This window comes from Pelobates fuscus, chromosome 2 (genome assembly GCF_036172605.1).
Source record: "Pelobates fuscus isolate aPelFus1 chromosome 2, aPelFus1.pri, whole genome shotgun sequence".
NCBI lineage: Eukaryota > Metazoa > Chordata > Amphibia > Anura > Pelobatidae > Pelobates > Pelobates fuscus.
The window spans coordinates 380,451,145-380,467,430 of NC_086318.1; the positions used below are offsets into that span (position 1 = coordinate 380,451,145).

At 38.7% G+C, this 16,286-nt stretch overlaps 1 protein-coding gene across 1 annotated transcript in view; it reads right to left on the minus strand.

Moving 5' to 3' along the window:
- WDPCP (WD repeat containing planar cell polarity effector) overlaps positions 1-16,286 on the minus strand; it is a 262,222-nt gene that overhangs the window by 85,023 nt on the left and 160,913 nt on the right. The window lies entirely within an intron of this gene.

Consider the following 16,286-nt stretch of genomic DNA (forward strand, 5'->3'; position numbering starts at 1 on the left):
CATCCTCAGCCCTCTTCACTCCTCCACAGCGGTTCCAACGCCGGCCGCTGTGACCCCGCCTTTTTGTATAACATGGTGTGTGAGCGATGACGTCATGACGTAAATTATATCAGGGTCCGCCAAAACGTTAAAGTTCGAACGTTTTGGGGGCATGGCTATCAAATCAAAGCGCAAAATTATAGAAAGGGCTCATAAGGCTTGTATCATTGCCCTGTTGTGGTTCAACCTTCCTTTGTTCCCTATAGTGCGTATCCTGGATTGTTATATTTGGTATTTTGAGTTCAGCTCTGGTTTGACTATTCTGTATTCTCCTTCCCTGTGACTCGGCTTGTACTTGATCGCTTTTTCTGTTTTCTGGCTTCTTTGACCTCCGGTGTACGTTTTCTTATATTGCACACTGCGTATTCGATCTCTGTGTCGTTCCTGACAGCCTATCAGTTGTTGTTAATAACAGCTTTAAGGAACATTATAGTGTTAAGAGTACAAACAAGTATTCCTAATGCAATAGTGTTCTACTCACTTGTTAGGTGCAGCCCCCCCATAAATTAAGTTAAAACCTAGTAAAAAAAAAAAAGGTTTTAACTTACATTACTTCCAGTGTCAAGACTTACTCGGTGCTGCCTCCTGCTCTTCCTCCCGCAACGTCATCCTGGAGGCCTTGCTTCCCAGCTTCTTGTCCAATCAAATGTTCCTCACTGAGGAGGATTAGGTATGGGATTCACGTACACAGCGAGCGCTTCCAAACAAAAACCTCTCATAGATAATCGTTGAATCCAAGACTTACCTATGAGTTGCATTTAATGACATAAGGCATCCTCATGGAAATCAAATGTCACGAGGCTTGGCTAACTCGGCTGTTGCAGAGGAAGTGCCTCTAGTGGCCGTCAGGAAGACAGTTACTATAGATGTTTTTAACCCTTCAATCAAAACATTGTCTTAACGTCTAAACAACATTTTATTAGTGATCTAGTGTTCACTCATTTTGTACACTTTCCTTGAAGTAAACTCTAATTCAATACATTTTTGCCTGGGTTTTTCCCCTCCATGAAATGGACACTATAGTCACCAACACAACTTTTTTTAATAAGGCTGTTTTGGTGTATAGATCATGCCCCTGCGGTCTCACTGCTCAATTCTCTGCCATGACTTACACAGCCTTCCTAAACACTTCCTGTAAAGTGAGATCTAATGTTTACACTTCCTTTATTGCAAATTCTGTTTAATTTAGAATGTGTTATCTTCTGCTATGTTAATGACTTGCCACACCTTGCAGGAGCCTCCTGTATGTAATTAAAGAGGTGGACATTCAGGGGGAAATTTTAAAATGCGAAAATTATTTCATATTTCTAAATGATATTTAGAATAATTTTACTTATGATTCTAAAATATATTAGAGTTTTTAATGTTTTGCAAAAAAAGTTCAATTTTACATGAAAAACAAAAACAAGAGTGTTATTCACATTTGCAAAAACAATAGCAATAACTGGGAATTCTCACTATTTGCTCAACGTGAAGTGTCAGGATTCCCGGCAGCGTCAAGGGGCATTTAATCCTATTTTAGAATGTAGTAGTGGCAACAGGCTCAGCTACTGGTAAAATGTAGTAGGCAGGGAATAGATGGGACTGCTATTGGAACGGTATGTCAGGATTACTAATTGATCCAGCGCGCAGAAATAGTATCACACCTAGGATTAAGGATAACGTCTAACCGGACCTTAGAACGGCCGGGCTTAATGTACCCAAGAATAGTCAAAATACTTGCCGAGGTCAGGGATACAGAATGAGACACAACGATGAGGGAAAGCCAAAAGTCAAGGATACCAGAAATCAGGGAAGTCAAAAGGAAGCCAAAGTCAAAAAACAGAAATAATACGATCAGGAACACACTCTCGGATAACCAGAAAAGGGAAACCTTGACATGGCAATGAGTGAAAGGAAAAATTTGTTTAAATAACCCTCCTGCAAATCTGATTGGCCGTACATGATCTTTGACCCCAAAATGTGCGTGTGCGTCTTTTGCGGGATGTCACATCGACGTTGTCATTAACGTGGGGCTATAATATGGAGTGGATCTGCATCGGCCGGCATCCACGACATGTTACAAAAGTCAGGTATTATGGCGCAATACCGCTGGGTGGCACTTCTACCACTCTCAGGAAGGTAACCTCTATAATCTCTACAAGGAGAGGATAGATACGTGACAGGTATGAACCAATTTTTAAAAATGGTAATTGACCTATCAATTAAATCATTATTTAAGAGCGTAGCAGATACTTTTTCTATCATTTTCTTTGCAACTAGTTTTATAACTAGTAAATAACACAGGGAATTGCACATAAAAGAAATGTGGATTCAAGTGTCCATAATATGAGAATCATGGCATCAGGTTTGTAGTTTAAAAAAAGAAAAAAACGTTTTTAACAGATATTTATTATTTAATCTACTGTAAACCTTTGTTTCGGTAATCTATATGCTTTAAGTTGAGAAAAAATATAAACAAAACAGCTTAATATATATGATAGGTGCAGCCAATAAAGTGGCTTTGTCTTTGTATATTTTGCAAAGACCAAAGGAGATATCACCTCATGCGGTGTGGTGGCCTGGTGTTCCGCAAAGGTGTTCCTACCTGATGATGTCCCACGTGGGCGCCAGTATCTTTTGATTTTCAGCTCCTAACACTTTATCCACCAGAAGCCCACATCAATGTTGTACTCTCTCACATCATCACTAATGTTTATAGAGGATCTTGCATGACCGTAGGAACCTCCATAGATATTGTCTTGATGAGCAAGACAATATCTTATTCGCATAGCAGTTGCTACTAACAACTGGAGAAAGTGACAAAACTTGAAGGCGGTAGCTCTGCCATTTGTCAAGTTATGGATTTACCATAAGACAAAGTAGTCCATACTTTGTCTTATGATATATTTTGGCTGTATTGTAATTTCAATGATAATTGGTCAATTGGTATTTCCTAAAGATTTGCAGCAGTCACTTGAGTAGATCACATGACTTGCTACTAGCTCGACTACCAATCATTTCATAATTATTCCTGACAACAGGTACGCTTGTATTTACACCTACTAGTTGTCATTACACAATTCATTTATTGTTTGGTTATAATAAATGGCTCCAAGATTAGGAGATAGCATCAGATGAGTCGAGAAATTGCTTAAGGACAAGTTACATCATTAGACAATTGATGCTAAACACAAACTTACATGAATTAAGCTGCAGGATAAAAAAAACAAACAGAAAAACAAAAACAAAACAATATTGCTTCATTATTTCATCACAAATAATAAGAGCCAATTCATTATGCTGAGAGCTTCCATTTAACCCAATTTTTCATATTGTCAGAATGAACAGCTTAACTGTGGGAGTATGTTTTCAGACAGTGCGTTGAAAAAAAGTGTTGATTCGCAAAACCCAATTTTGGATGACTGCACCAGACACATGCATGGTAGGAGTGCGATCACACCGCAAGTAACACGGTATCAGGCTGTACAGCGTATTTCCCTGTTGGCTCATTGAAAATGCAATTTTGTTCATTTTTTTTCAAGACACACACAGCTCAACTCAATCTATTAGGGATGATTTCAGAAGCAATGCTGCAACCACATCACCTGTTAATATAATCATACACATCGATAAGAGGCTTTTGGGGGCTACAAGCTAAGCTTTTAAAGGATCTATAACAAAATTTTATTTTAAAAAATATATATTTTTTTTATGTATTTTGAGAGCAAGAAATATGATAAAAGGAATTGAAGGTGAATTATCAGTAGACACTTTTAGGCAACTATATAACTTGATATCCCCAACAATAAATGGTTATATGTATATAAATAGTATAATACATTCTGAATTTGTAACAATATAGAAATTGCCACCATATGTGTAGCGGAGCACCCTGTACCCCGGCTGGGTACCTCCGCCAAAGGACCGCTTCCTAGCTGGAACAGGGGACAAACTGCAGCACTTCTGCCCACAGTTGCTGTAGCTGGACTGGGGCCCTAGAACCGCTCCTCCCGTGAGCCGAATGGGGAATTAGCTCTAGTCCTTACAAGGACTTTCCCCGTTGAATCCCCTGCAATTATTCTTCCCTCCAATAACTGGACGACACAGTTTTGGAGTGTAAACAGGAACAGACAGAGCTGGGGCTTTATTGTTTATTATATACACATTTTTACACAATGTTGCCACCCACATGGTTTTTTAGCACAGCCAATCAAATACACTATAATACAGTTAAACACTCCCAGTCAGGACAAACAAGCCCTCCCTCTGCCTGTGATATAATTACTGTACACAATTGGTTAATGTAATTATCACAGGCAGGAAAATACAGTTTTTACACAATTCTTATAACTTCTAAAATATACATCCAATCTCCATATTATTAATTAGCACACTTCAAATATAAACATATCCAAAATTCAGACAATTGCCTTCAGTGGTTAAAAAGTTAGTTGGAACTGGTCTGGCAGGGTCCCTGGGACAACGTGAAAAAGTGTCCCAAAATCCAATAAGCCCAAACAATGTTTATAAAGGGCAAACTCTTCCAGGGGCCAAAGTCAGAAGGTTGGAGGCGGGCAAACAGGCCCCTCCAAAAACCAGTGGCAAGGCCACTTTCGCCACAATATGTTCATAGGATTACTCAATAAATTGTGAATTGGCAGGAATTCAAATTTTAAGCCGAAATAGGCAAAGTGGATAAAATCTTCAAATCGGCTGTGTATTTAGTACTGTTATTTTGGCTTATATTTTGCAATTCATGATAATGCACATACTGGCTAATAACCCTGACAGAGTCTTAAAGCATAGATATCCGATGCTGAATATAATTCTGTAATGATGAAATGTTCTCTATATTTCAGATTAAAGCTGAAATATAATTAAAGAAGCATTTTCAGTGAAGTGGTTATGGTGCATGGAGTCCCCTGGTACTATCTTACATTACACTGTCTGCAGCCTTTGCAAGCCCTTCCCTTATCCCCATAAATACTCCATTCAGAGGATTTTCATTGTAGTACAGCCTATCGAGAAGGGTGGAAGACAGGTGCACACCAGCCAGGGAGGTGTTTCTGCCTAAAATGATAAAAGTGCCAATCTCTATTGAAAACTGAACTTTTATAAACTGTTACGAAAATGACAGACTCCAGACATAAACCACTTCACGAAGTTGAAGGGTTTTGTGTGTGTGTGGTTTGTTCCTTTAATCGAAAACCAGATTGATTTAGAAAAATTCTAAAAATGCTACTTTTACCTACATTTTGCAATTGATTCTCACTGTACACAATATTAGTGAAAGTGATACAGTGTGAAATACAGCAAACATTTTTCATATTAAATGACCACTATAAGCACACACACCACTTCATCTCATTGAAGTGGTCTGTGTGCAGCATCATTGTTCTCTTAACTCTGCAATGTAACATTAAAGAATTAAGACTGCCTACCAGACAGCCACTAGAGGCGCTTCTTGGAGTTTCACAAAGTTTGATTCTGTGAAACAACTGTGGACGTTCTGATGAGGACATCCAATTTGTTCTAAATCCCAATAGGAAAGCATTGAGGCAATCCTATCCTATGGGAAAGGCCTAATGCGCCTACGTATCTACATATATGTTTCCAATTGTTTTACATGTTTTTTCCCCTTTGATGTGTTTATAATTATATGGGGGTTTAAAAAGATAACTGAGCAGTAGGTAAGGTTACAGGTACATGACAGTCACCAGAACAACTACAGGATATTTTTAATTTCCTTACTCTAAGGAATCCCAGGTGGGGATCATACCACCGATGCTGTTGTCATAGAGCAGTTAGCCTGCTCAACCTTTGTGAGTATATTTTTATTACACCTTATTGATTAACATTTTATTGAGAGCACTATTGTTGCCTTTTACTTGTTTTTAGGGTTCCTGACACTATATTTAAGAACACTCACTGTATATCTTATAAGTGGGGATTATACCGCTGTACGCTAATCACACCAGAGCTGGCTTAAGCTCTATCCAATGTGAGTGTAACCTTATTATCTTACTATCATATCCACACCTTGGGGAACGTACTGCACCATTATCTTTTCCATCTTTGATCGCCCCTTTCTATTTATACGGATACCTGAAAAGTGCAAGGATCACTATCCCCTGGCTTCAGAGATCTACACTGGACTCCAGTTCTATATATTTAGAGTTTGTTCTAAATATGATCTTGTATATGATCTTGTTCTAAATATGATCTTGTCTCTCGCTATATTAATACGTTAAGTCTGGCCATTCTAAGGCTTGGTAATACATCTTTCGGATTCACCTTTTGTGGGTTTCATCTTTCCTGCGTGTTGGGGTACAGCTCCTTTGACAGATTTGAGGCAGGAGTAGACTGTTTCTTTATGTCTAGATCTATCATTATGGCTTGCCTTTCAATATTAACATCCACACCTGTTGTTGTGCATGTCAGGCTAGGAATGACTAAAAAGATGGCATCCACAGACTAGGCTGGATAAAGAATTTCTGATTGTTTATATAGTAACTCCCAGTTAACTACAGTTTTTATTCTCAGAGCTGACCACTTAATGATGTTATTCATGTTATTCAATTAATAGGTGTTTTGGATCAGTTTGTTTGCAACCATATAACATTTAATATATTGATGCATTATGAAGAATTGAAAGTAATATCCAGTGGTTTTTAAACAGAAATAGTAAATTAATACTTAAAGGGACACTATAGTTAGGACAACTTTAGCTAAATGAAGCGGTTTTGGTGCATAGATCATGCCCCTGCAGTCTCACTGCTCAATTCTCTGCCATTTAGGAGTTTAATCACTTTGTTTATGCAGCACTAGCCACAACTCTCTCCATGTGACTTACACAGTCTTCCTAAATACTTCCTGAGCATGAACCAAGAAAGTTACGGTGGAGAAAAAAGGGATTAAAAACCCCTTCCACCTGGAGTCAGTGAACAGTCAATACATTGTTAAACACAGATCTGCACGCCAGTCAAGCCATAAGACTTGCTTTTCCACAGAAAACTCAAATTTGCAGTGATTTGCATTTGCAAATAAGTTCAACAAAGGATCACATTTTTGCCTCATTATTCCATTTTAAACATGGATTCCTTGGAGTTTAAGTTTGCTGTATACAACAGTTTTGAAACCCAACTCAGGAAGACATGCAAAGCCAGTGAACGACTCATGGACAGCCGTTTCATTCTTAATGCAACTCATCAGCATGAGGTTGACTAAGCACTTCCTGTAAAGAGTCATCTAATGTTTACACTTCCTTTATTGCAAATTCTTAATTTAGAATTTATTTTCTCCTGCTCTGTTAATAGCTTGTTAGACCTTGCAGGAGCCTCCTGTATGTAATTAAAGTTCAATTTACAGAGCAGGAGATAAAAACTTTTAAAGTAAGTAACATCAGATTGAAAATAAAAATCTATTTTGTTTTCATGCAGGCTTTGTCAGTCACAGCTGCGGGAGGTGTGGCCAGGGCTGCATAAACAGAAATACAAATGATTTAACTCCTAAATGGCAGATAAATGAGCAGTAGTAACTTCCGAATAATGATCTATACATCAATACTGCTTCAATAAGCTAAATTTGTTTTAGTGACTATAGTGTCCCTTTAACCCCTTAAGGACACATGACATGTGTGACATGTCATGATTCCCTTTTATTCCAGAAGTTTGGTCCTTAAGGGGTTAAGATAACTACTCCATTGTATTTGCTGTCGGTTAGTCTAGGTACATTACATGCAGTTTAGCATTTACTGTTTCCTAAACAAATAAATTAGGAAATAAAATGTTCTCTAGCCTTTCTGTGTATAACCTGTTACCATGTACTGAATCAGATTCTGAAACAGTGATATTTAAAATGGTTTCATTTATAATGTCTCAATATTGCATTCGATATTGTAATTTGTTTATATAACGCAATCCACGGTAGCTGCTCTTACAACGCTAGATTTTGTATTCACTGGATAAGCTGTGGTGTCCTTAGTACAACGCAGGTATTTATATATTTTTTTTTCACAAGCTATACATACATAATGCAGAACAAATGTTAGGATTCTATAAAGACATACAAAAAGCAGAATGCAAGTGAGCTGAAAGTAATGAAACAAACAGAATGATCAGGAGAAAGCTCTGTAAAATTACTTCTAGTATAAAAAATGCTAAGATGTGGATGTTCAAAGATCATGAATGAATGCATCGGTACCTTCATCTTAAAGGAACACTATAGGCACCACTTCATCTCACTGGCCCAATTTTGGTGCCGTGTCTCAGTGCCCTTAACCGAAGAGAAACGGCAATGTTTATATTGCAGGGTTAGGACTGCCTCAAGTGGCTGTTTACCTGACAGCTACTAAAGGCGCTTCCTGCTGTTTCATGGAGTTTCACTCTGTGCATGAGGACAACCAGCATCTTAAAAATCCCCATAGGAAAACATTAAGTCAATACATGCCCATTAAGTGGGGACGTCGGCAGAGGCTGAGATGGAACCAGCGCTGATGAAGTTGGGCGCTGGAATCAGGTACACGTTTAAAGGTTATTTTTGAGAGGTCACTATAGTGTTGGGGATACAACACTACAGTGTTCCTTTAACACATAAACTGTTCTTTGAACTTTAAGTGTTGACTGGTTTTCCTTTAAAGGGAAAGACTGTATATCTATACTTGTGGTTCATACTTAATTTGCACTGGAAGCAAGGAGTAGAACTTCTAAATGCACAGGAACTGCTATGTCTTCCACACACGAGGACACAAAACCATCATAGGCTTTAATGTTATCACTCCATAGGTAAAAAGAAATAGGTTTAAACTGCCATCATCATGTGCTAAAACTGATGATCATATTGAAAGAATGTCTTACTTCAATAGTCTTGTAATGCTATAAAATAACAATAATACAGTAATTATAGATCCCTGTAGCAGTGAAATATATTAAGCTCAGATTTATATACTGTGCATTTTTTGCTTCATTTTGCAAGTTTTATTGTGAGGTATAGTATTAGAGAAATGGTACAATGTAAGCAGAGCCCGTTGGGCATCTTTGTGCACCTTCACAGAAATGACAGTCTTTCTGATGGAAGTGTAGGTCCAGGTGAATTAAACATGTGATAAACAGCATCAGGATGGGACGGATTGCTGCAGTAAGAAGCTTAAAAACCTCAGATTTTAAACCACTCTTTACATTATTCATCACATGGTCATGACGTTGCATGAAAACAGTATTCTATGTAAACCAGGAGTGCTAGTGACTATCCAGCTTTTGCCATCAAGTAAAATGCTGTAAGCAAGTGTTAAAATTTTACAAGTTCCATTTCAGGCCATATGAGGTGAATTTCATGTCCAAAAATATTCAGAACCTTTGGCTTTACAATGTGAGCCTTAGGCACTGACAAGGCTGGCATCTGGCCCAGGGGGTGCCTGAGCGTGTTCTCCAGAGACACTGGAGGAGAAGGGAAAGTCACAAATTTCCAAGGCTGAGCTGCTTAAAACCTACCTTTGTCATATTTAGTATACCTATCTACAAACTGTATTTATGTTGAAAGCATACAAATCCTGCTTACATATAATTACCAGCCGCTCTCATAAAAACCCAAGGAACACAGACTCGATTTCACATGGAACGTGCATGCCCCAAAGAATGTGTGCAAGAGACGGTAAGCAAAATCAAACTGAGAACAAAGGGCTTTCTTTAAGCTCCTGTTATATGAAATCTTTGAAGACAAATTTTGGCCAGTTTCCTGAGGCAGGTTATAGGGATAAATAAAGGAAGTCTAAGAACCCAATCCTGGAGCATTCTCCCTAAGCGATGAATTAAAAGATATTTTAATGAAGTTTGGCAACATGTATTAGGGACGCGGTGGAGGACCACACTTCTTACAGATATGAAGAAGCAGTGCAAACTACAAATTATTGTATAGCTCTTTTAACCCCTTAAGGACCAAACTTCTGGAATAAAAGGGAATCATGACATGTCTCACATGTCATGTGTCCTTAAGGGGTTAAAGAAAACTAGAGGAATTATAAGGGATGTCCACACACTCAATCAGATATGTTGGGAACAAGGAATGTTAGTTCAAAACACTTATTAAAAATAAAATGATATTGAACTATACTTCCTAAACGTTATTAACATTTTAATACTAGCTAAAAATGAAAGGGCTTAAAACGTTAACCTGTCATGCACACTTACCTTCAGGTAGGTATAAATTTAACTGAGTAACTTTAAACATTTGAGCCATTTCAGCTTTCTTTAGTGGTTATAATGCAAGGTGTATAGGGTAGTATGGTACATTGCCTGTATTTGGGTGGTGTGGTACATTGCCTGTATTTGGGCGGTGTGGTATATTGCCTGTATTTGGGGGGGTCTGGTACATTGCCTGTATTTGGACGGTGTGGTATATTGCTTGTATGTGGGCGGTGTGGTACATTGCCTATATTTGGGAGGTGTGGTATATTGCCTGTATTTGGGTGGTGTGGTACATTGCCTGTATTTGGGCAGTGTGGTACATTGCCTGTATTTGGGTGGTGTGGTACATTGCCTGTAATTGGGCGGTGTGGTACATTGCCTGTATTTGGGAGGTGTGGTACATTGCCTGTATTTGGGCGGTGTGGTACATTGCCTGTATTTGGGCGGTGTGGTACATTGCCTGTATTTAGGCGGTGTGGTACATTGCCTGTATTTTGGGTGGTGTGGTATAATTCTTGTATTTGGGTGGTGTGGTATATTGCTTGTATTTGGGCGGTGTGGTATATTGCCTGTATTTGGGCGGTGTGGTATATTGCCTGTATTTGGGTGGTGTTGTACATTGCCTGTAGTTGGATGGTGTGGTACATTGCCTGTATTTGGGCGGCGTGGTACATTGCCTATATTTGGGCAGTGTGGTATACTGCCTGTATTTGGGCGGTGTGGTATACTGCCTGTATTTGGGCGGTGTGTTACATTGCCTGTATCTGGGCGGTATGGTATATTGCTTGTATTTGGGTAGTGTGGTACATTGCCTATATTTGGGCAGTGTGGTACATTGCCTGTATTTGGGCGGTGTGGTACACTGCCTGTATTTGGGTGGTGTGGTAGATTGTCTGTATTTGGGCAGTGTGTTACATTGCCTGTATGTGGGCGGTGTGGTACATTGCCTGTATTTGGGCGGTGTGGTACATTGCCTGTATTTGGGTGGTGTGGTACATTGCCTGTATTTGGGTGGTGTGGTACATTGCCTGTATGTGGGTGGTGTGGTACATTGCCTGTATGTGGGCGGTGTGGCACATTGCCTGTATTTGGGTGGTGTAGTACATTGCCTGTATTTGGGTGGTGTGGTATAATGCTTGAATTTGGGCGATGTGGTACATTGCCTGTATTTGGGCGGTGTGGTACATTGCCTGTATTTGGGTGGTGTGGTACATTGCCTGTATTTGGACGGTGTGGTATATTGCTTGTATGTGGGCGGTGTGGTACATTGCCTATATTTGGGAGGTGTGGTACATTGCCTGTATTTGGGTAGTGTGGTACATTGCCTGTATTTGGGAGGTGTGGTACATTGCCTGTATTTGGACGGTGTGGTATATTGGCTGTATTTGGGCAGTGTGGTACATTGCCTGTATTTGGGTGGTGTGGTACATTGCCTGTATTTGAGCAGTGTGGTATATTGCCTGTATTTGGGTGGTGTGGTACATTGCCTGTATTTGGGCAGTGTGGTATATTGCTTGTATTTGGGCAGTGTGGTACATTGCCTGTATTTGGACGGTGTGGTATATTGGCTGTATTTGGGAGGTGTGGTACATTGCCTGTATTTGGACGGTGTGGTACATTGCCTGTATTTGGACGGTGTGGTATATTGGCTGTATTTGGGCAGTGTGGTACATTGCCTGTATTTGGGTGGTGTGGTACATTGCCTGTATTTGAGCAGTGTGGTATATTGCCTGTATTTGGGTGGTGTGGTACATTGCCTGTATTTGGGCAGTGTGGTATATTGCTTGTATTTGGGCAGTGTGGTACATTGCCTGTATTTGGACGGTGTGGTATATTGGCTGTATTTGGGAGGTGTGGTACATTGGCTGTATTTGGACGGTGTGGTATATTGGCTGTATTTGGGTGGTGTGGTACATTGCCTGTATTTGGGCAGTGTGGTATATTGCCTGTATTTGGGTGGTGTGGTACATTGCCTGTATTTGGGCAGTGTGGTATATTGCCTGTATTTGGGTGGTGTGGTACATTGCCTGTATTTGGACGGTGTGGTTTATTGCTTGTATTTGGGCGGTGTGGTACATTGCCTGTATTTAGGCGGTTTGGTATTTTGCAAGCTGGTTCTACATATTCTTGACATTCTGAGTAATGTAACATTTCTGAGTAACGTATCAGAGCTTGCCCTGTTAAATAAGAAGGAGTGTGACCTTTATTTGGCCCAGAGTATCTACATTGTGTGCTTGGCGACATCATGAAGCATGTATGGGCTACTAAATATCCAGGAGTGTCTACTACTCTCGAACCAGAGTACAGGAAGCTGGGCGAGTTGGGCGAGTTGTTCTGCAGGTGTTTGTGAACCATCAAGCACTAAATATAAGTGTTAACTGCACTTCCCATACATTGCTGGCTAATCTGCTAGCATTAGGCATAGCGAACGTGTCTGAGCTACAATATGTATTGTGGGGCGAGGTCTATCTCTGTTGCATATATGGTGAAGCTTTGTGTTTGCAGCCTACCATCTAATTTCAGTGTTAAGTTTCAGGAAGGGAGTTAAGATCCCTGATCGTCCTGTTGGGGTATTTGTAATTTACCCACAGCTTATTTTTTACAGGGTTATTCATTAAACTCAGAATTGTACTGAATTAAAATTCGAATCCCGTGCCAACCACTTCCTCTTGGTGAACATTGTGAACCACCTAGCAACTCACCCAGTTAATACCCACACTTCCCAGTTACTAATCACATGATCTACACAGACCCGCACTTACCCACCAACCTAGTGACATCCATTCTAACGTAGACACACCCACAGGAGACACCAAGGTATCACAGGTTCTTAGCTCAGTCTTTGCAGTGCTGCTGAGAAGTGTTCCAAGGAATTTACTTTGCATAACCTGTTAAATACTACAATTAATAATGTTTCTACAGTTAGAAAATACCCCACTACCACCAAGAAACAAGTGGAGAGCACTGATATGGAACCACGGTCGATAGCATCTGTAATGTAATGAACTACGGTTAAAAACCTCAAAATATACAATGCATGAATGTTTAAAGGGAAGAAAAATAACCTTATTTTATTCTAATTATTATATATCAAAAACCTATTTCAAATTAGACGGAAGAGTGAAAAATGAAAACAGTTTTAATATTAAGGTTTCTTAGGGTAGAAATCCCCATCCACTGCTTTCCTTAAATTGCTAATATTAACTGTGGTTCTACCTCATTACAAGAGCCGACATTTGTAATGTAATTTCACACTAACCAGAATGATAGCGTTTCACAGCATGCCTTTGAACTAGGTAGAATTTATATGCTTTTCTTGTTACAACAAGAATCCCTTTTGGGTGAAAACTATTGATTTGAAGGTTAAATACATTCATCTCACTGGGTCCATGTGTAATTTGATGGAAGTTAGCCTTGGGAATCTTTCTGACATTTTATATATGCGCTCCTCGCTTCGTTTTTATTTATTTTTTATCAAGAAATAAAGTATGAACTCTTGGGATTTTTTTTTAACTGTGTGATCATTATTAATTATAGGATTTCTTAATAGGTTATGCCATGTCAATTCCTTGTGGCACGTTTAAGTGACGTTTAAATTAGCAATCTGTACTCAATTGAATGAAACAGATTTGCAGTACAGCAGTCGGGGTTAGAATCGGTGATCTGTGCTTTTCACCGCTGGCTGGGAGCGAGCAAATTCTAAGAAAGCTGGAAGGCTAAACATTAACCTCTAAGAAAATGCACACATTTAACTCAATGGGTAGTCCTAAGAGTGAATTTTAAATGTAAATGCATGATTGGAATCCTGCATAAATATTTGCATATTCCCTTTCCAAATCATGCAAAAACTTGGATTCTTACAACTATGTCCTAAAATATATAAAATACATAAATGAACCATATAAATTTACATTTTTGCTAGATTATAACTAGCAAATATTATAACCACAAATTTAAAGTACAAATACACTGAAATATACGTGTGCTTTAAAAGTGACATTTTAAGCACCATAACAACCTATGCTCATTGTGTCACTGTTACTACGGTATATTGTAAGACAGTTTGACATAACGAGGCACTGTCTTTGCCTACAGCACGGCACCTCTGTTGTCACTCAAATAATACGGAAGTTAATTTCCATATTAACCGTCCAACCATGGACTAACCCACACCCACTGCTTCCATCTATCATTGTTGGATGTCTTTCGACAGATAATCTGAAAGTAGATTTACAGACTAGCTGAGTTGCAGCATAGGGACCAGGATTCGGGTGACAGGAGAGGCTCATTTGTAGCCACACTTCTCGAAAATAGTTTACACTAATGAGATGATGCAATTATGGTGCCTAGCGTACCGCATAATGTATTTTCTCATCTTTCCAACTTGTTTTAAAAACTTCATTTATGAATCCTCTCTATTTCAAATTGTAGTCTGTCAGAGCTGGATGTACATGGAAACAAATTCGTATTTACTGTTTACATCTAACTGCAACCAAACTATATTGATTCACGACATCAACTTGGAAAAATTCACTGATCCAAGGATTCACTGAAGGAGCTATTCTAAATCCAAAGAATAACTGACCTTTCAGGATAAATAATGTAAAAGTATCAAGTGGAGACCCCAGGAGCCAGTCTAACTTCCTATCTGGAACAACTTGGTAAATGTGTAAGCAGTTACTCAATTAGCAGTGATGGGCTGGGATGATCAGCTGACACTCTCAAACTATCACTTATAATGACGCAAATGCTTCAGCATTTACCAAGCACTTCCAGAAAGAAGGCATATTGGCCACTGGGGAAATTCCCTGCAGTGATATACCGTTTCAAAACAGTAAACGACGCCACTGAAGAAAACATTAAAAATCACGTGATTTTCCATTTTCTTTTAAATGCATATTAAACATTTTTTAAATTATTATTACTACTGTGTTATTATTTATATAGCGCCAACAAATTGCGCAGCGCTTTACAGTGGGTGTACGAACAAACATGTAGTTGTAACCAGACAAGTTGGATACACAGGAACACCGCAATTTAGTCAATTCACAGCGTAGCTATCACACATTTCATTGGAGGATGTTATATAGACTGAAAAGAGACTCAAGTCCTTCAATTTTAGCCCTTGAATTATCTGCATTACTGCTGTTGATCCAAAAGAAGGCAAAAATCCCCATTATGGGAAAACAATTCCTCATTGTCTCTAATCTGGGATTTAAATTTCTCCTAGGATCAACAAGCTGTTACTCCATATATTAACTATTATTTCCTTGAATATTAAAAAAAAAAACCATCCAGACTTTGTTTAAAAACCTGCAGAGAATCTGATAACACACCTTATTTAGTCAGACAATTCCATATCTTTATTGTTCTTACTTTAAAGAACCCTTTCCATTGCCGAGGAGGAGCTCTATTGTCTTCAAACCTAAGCAAATTACTTTTTATTTTTGGACGGCCCAATTAATGAACTGATTACCAGAGAGCTGTTTGTAGTAGTCCTGTATATATTTGTATAATATTATCATATCTCTTCTGAGTAGCTTTTTTTTCTTTCTAAAATAAGGCCTTACTTCACAACTAAAATCATCCATATGCCTAATTAATTTTATAGCCCATCTGTGCTATCTCCATAACACCCTTCTTTAAATCAGGTTCCATATTGCACAGTGTATTCCAAGTGTGGTTTTACCATTGATTTAAAAGGAGACAAGATTATATTTTGTTTGGTAAATTAATACCCTTTTTTAAGTATGACATATAACTAAATTAAATCTCATTTGCTACTTTATTGCCCAGTTCCCTAATATGTCCAAAGTAATATTCTACTTTTCTGTATTACCTTTATTTTGTGCCATCTGCAAACACTGACTTTCAATACCCATTGCAAGATCATTAATAAACAGGTTGAAGAAGTGGACACAGAACAGACCCTTGAGGGACTCCATTTACCACCTTTGTCCAACATGAACATTTTCCATTCTCAACTACTCTCAGGTGAAACAAGAATATTGTTTCTACTCCTTTATACTGCTTAGCCCCATCATTGATTATATTGTTACAATGGCACCTATCAAGTGGTGGAAT